Raw genomic sequence first — 4526 nt, forward strand, 5'->3', positions numbered from 1 at the left:
GGCATCTCTCAAGCAGCGCCCTGCCACAGCCTGCCCGTATTTCCACACGTGCGTTGTATAACAATACTCAGCGTGGTGTGTCGGGGGAAACACCCAAAGCCTTTTCACCCTGGCGGTGTGCCTGGCCCAGCCCCAGGATGTTATCTTGGAGGAGGGTGAGTCAAAACTGGCCTCCTCGCATCAGCAGTTGCCCATATTCCCTGCTGGCCCAGACGCCTTCTGCCTTCTCCGTGTCCTGATGAAGTTTGCTAATTAAAGCAGCTTTTATCTATGCGGCGGCCGGTAAGTGTGTCCTCTTAAACCCTCCTATACGTTTTGGGACCCACATCCACAACCGGGACCCAGAGAGCTCCTAAGAATATGTAGCCGCTTTGCCCCGTTACCTGTACCACCTCATTCTACGACAATATTGCTATGTATTCTGTAATAAAGGGGTAGGTTATTTTGTGGCGCATCAAACCTTCTGGTTTATTTCTACCGTTTTTGAATTAGTGGCATTTTGTAAACAGCAGGGCTTTGGGGTTGGGTTTTGCCACAGTGAATGGAAGAGGGAAAGGAGACTCCCCACACTTAGAGGATTTAAGCTGTAACTGTGTAATCTTGTGAGGAGCTACCCGAAGCGCATTAAAATCAGTGGATAACTTTGCGCAGGTTTGCACTGTGAGTGACTCCAGGGTGGTGGAAGCTCATTTTTCAACGCCGTAGGTTTTTAAAATCTTAATACAGCAATTACAACAGGGAGGCTTCTTTTAACCACAGCCCTCAGGTCTCTGGGAGCAGAAGGAAAAAGTGCATGACTGAAGTATTAGGCCCATAAAACTTCCTTAGTAATTGACAAAAAAAGCCATTCTACTACCACAGGTGCTATCCATGTACTCCTTCAATAGAAGGAGTGATTTCGTATCTTCATATATATATATATGTGTGTGTATATGTGTATGTGTATGTATATTTTTTAAGAGCACATCTTTGTACAGATACCTCTGACTCCACTAGCAGAATAATACAGTGTGGCACATCCATGGCAAAGAATGAGAGTTTCTTTTGAGAAACAAATTGACAAGGAAACTTTAACAATTTGGAAGCAGGAGACTTTTTTACAGACTGGAAAGATTTTAAGGACTATTTGGAAAAGAATTGGGATGTAAGGGATGGTTTATTTAGCTTTGACAATTATTAATAAAAAAAAATTTTAAAAAAGAGAGAGAGAGTTTCTTTTGAGAATACAGGAATACCAGGCTTCTGGTATTCCTCGCCCCCTCCAAATTGGTAGCGCTCCAAATTCTCTCCTAGCCATGGGGGGGGCCCCCCCCCAATTTTAAGATGACTATTAGTTTGTTACTTTAACAGTCCTGGGGCGTGGGGGTCGAAATCCCACTTTTACGACTGTGTGAGAATGACCGTGTGCTTGAAAAGGGCAACAGTGAAATGTTTGAAGAGAAAAACGTTCATTTAGAAGTTGGGGGGGGGGGGAAGCTCCTTCTGCCTCAAAAAAAGAACTGGTCATATTCAGGTTATACTTGGGTCTGATGCTGAACATTCATCGGCACAAGAGCCAGCTAGGGTCTGATGGTTAAAGTGTTGGACTAGAATCTGGGGAGACCCGGGTTCGAATCCTGACTCATGCCTAAGGTTGCAAAAAAAATCTGGACGCACACGACCCAATCAGTTAAACGAGTATAAAGCCAACAGTCGTGATAGTCTGACCCACAATCAAACAGTCATAAGACTTATAAAGAATGCTGTTTATGTATTGCAATCTAAAGCACTACAACATGATACACAACTCAAGGGCAGGGTTGTCAGTTCCAGGCTGGGGAACTCCTGGAGATTTGGGGGTGGAACCCGGGGAAGACAGGGACCTCAGGGGAGTACAATGCCATGCATCCCACCCTCCTAAACAGCCATTTTCCCTGGGGAAACTGAGCTCTGCAGTCTGGAGATGAGCTGTAATTCTGGGGGATCCCCAGGTCCCACCTGGAGGCTGGCATCCCTGCTTCACTCCATGGAAGCTTGCCGGGTGGCCTTGGGTCAGTCGCCCGCTCTCAGCCTAACCGACCTCACAGGGTTGTTGTGGGGATAAAACGGCGGAGAGAAGAACGATGGAAGTAACTTTGGGTCCCCACTGAGGAGAAAGGTAGGGAGGGTATAAATAAAGAAAATAATACGCATAGACAGTTGGGCTTGGCGAGGGGTGTTCTGGCCCTCCCTGCTGTTTGCGAACAAACCGTTGAGTTTTCCAATTCATTTCTTGCCGGGTGCAAATTAAATTGGATAAACAGGCGAGAGCAATGGTTTTGACTAAACACCAATGCTCCCTCTAAGCTTTGGAGTCTTGTGAGCAAAAAGTCTACTTTGTGAGCTACTGGCATTAATGTTGTGAGCGAGTGATTTGGCTGCTGCATGAATCATTTTGCTCTTGAGCCCATCTTTCCTGAGCCGAGACAAAAATGTGTGAGCTGGAGGCTAAAAAAACTGTGAGCTAGCTCACACTAACTCAGCTTAGAGGGAACACTGCTAAACGCTATTGCTTTGTTTTAATTGCAGAGCAACTAAAATAAAACGATTACAATGTGGCAATGGTGCTTCCCCAAAACAGGAAGAGAGCTTTTCAGTGTTTTGTTTTTTTTAAATCAGGATTCACAGGGCCAAAGCCTGAGAAAGCTCATTGTGCATTTTGTTGCTTGCAAAATGTGCTGCGTGGCCCTGTTTCTCGGAGTGCTGCGCAGACGAGATCTTGGCAGGCTCCAAGGTCAGACTTCTGACTCAGTTCTCTCTCTCTGCCACTGGGCTACAGGTTAGAGGGAGTTTTGGATCTGAGCAAGTCCTTGTTTGGTGAAAACAAATCCACCCACCCACTTGTTAGTCACTGGTTGCGCATGTCTTCCCTGGAGATAGCACAACAGATAACGGTGGTGCCCCCATGGCTCACATCTGCCCGGGCATTGCTGAATTTCCTCCGCTCTCTGTTGCTGACACTTATCCAGCAATAGCCACTGACGTCTGAACTAGCTCTCACGCACCTCATCAGCCAGTGCCGGAGGTTAGGAGTTTGGGAGTTCTCCTAGACGCCTCCTTAACTTATGGAGGCCCGGGTGGCAGCCACCGCCAAGTCGGCCTTTTACCATCTTCAGCTGATTAGGCAGTTGGTTCCCTTTCCTCAAATGCAACGACTTGGCAACAGTGATCCACGCGATGGTCACCTCAAGACTGGACTACTGTAAGGCCCTCTGCATGGGGCTGCCCTTGTCGCAAATCCGGAAGCTGCAGCCGGTGCAGAATGCTGCAGCCAGGCTCCTGATGGGACTTTCTATACGGGAGCACATCCAGCCTATGCTAAAGGCATTGCACTGGCTGCCTATAGCATACGGGATTCGCTTCAAGGTGCTGGTTCTTACCTTTAAAGCCCTTTATGGCCAGGGACCAACATACTTGAGGGGACCGCCTTTCCCCATACGTACCCCAGAGAGCGCTGAGATCAGGGACCCAGAACTGACTGGCTCTCCGGAGCGTCGAGGCCAGGCTGGTGACAACAAGGGGCAGGGCTTTTTCGGTGGGGGCTCCACTCTGGTGGAATGAGCTCCCAGAAGAGACCAGGGCCCTGCGGGACCTTCTACAGTTCTGCAGGGCCTGTAAAACAGAGCTCTTCCACCAGGCCTTTGGAGCCGCCACTACTACCACCACTGCTAACAATTGACACCTTATGGTGGGAGAGCCCTGATTAACTATTGCCTGAGCTGATCTCCCAAGACAACTGAAGAAGACGAAGGAGTTGACTGTAAAACGAGGAAATTATGCTCGCTAGCCCTTTATATATGTTTCTGGTTTTAACATTGTTATCTATATTAGCTGATGTTGTGATTTTATGCGTATCGTTGGGATTTTATTCTGTTTTGTAGGCCGCCCTGAGCCGGCCTTGACCGGAAGGGTGGGATGATAATCAAATCAATCAAATCAAAAACAGTGCCTGTGTTGGCGAGAAGCTGGTCATTTGGTTTTGACGGGGCAGCCAAAAACGACAATGTTGCATTTTCCTTCTGTTACTCCCATGCTTCCGTGCCCTTCCGGGGTCAGCCTGTTTGGGAAAATTTTGTACTTGATAAAAGAAATGACACAATTCTCAAGCCTGTTCAAAGAATCAATCTCTCTCTCTCTCTCTCTCTCTCTCTCTCTCTCTCTCTGTCTCTCTGTCTCTCTGTCTCTGTCTCTTTCTTTCTTTCTTTCTTTCTTTCTTTCTTTCTTTCTTTCTTTCTTTCTTTCTTTCTTTCTTTCTTTCTTTCTTTCTTTCTTCATGGAGTACATAAGAACCCAACACATAAAATTTCTTTCTTTCTTTCTTTCTTTCTTTCTTTCTTCATGGAGTACATAAGAACCCAACACATAAAAGTCTGTGCAGTCGAAATCTTACAGCCAGGCAATCAGAATTTCACACTAAGACATCTGAGTCCAGTAGCACTTGAGAGACCAACAATTTTGGGGGCGTGTGAGCTTCCGGAAATCGGCGCTCCCTTCGTCAGGTATCAGCA

The 4526-nt window shown here is 47.0% G+C and overlaps 1 protein-coding gene across 1 annotated transcript in view; it reads left to right on the forward strand.

Moving 5' to 3' along the window:
• Nucleotides 1-229: 229 nt before the first annotated feature.
• The window catches only part of FAM213A (family with sequence similarity 213 member A), a 21914-nt gene continuing 17617 nt past the window's right edge, over nt 230-4526 (forward strand). Inside the window, exon 1 of the mRNA XM_015417451.1 lies at nt 230-282. The gene's annotated coding sequence lies outside the window, so the exon portion shown is untranslated. The remainder of the gene's footprint in view (nt 283-4526) is intronic.

Source organism: Gekko japonicus, unplaced genomic scaffold (genome assembly GCF_001447785.1).
Source record: "Gekko japonicus isolate JY-2015 unplaced genomic scaffold, Gekko_japonicus_V1.1 scaffold2974, whole genome shotgun sequence".
NCBI classification, from domain to species: Eukaryota; Metazoa; Chordata; class Lepidosauria; order Squamata; family Gekkonidae; genus Gekko; species Gekko japonicus.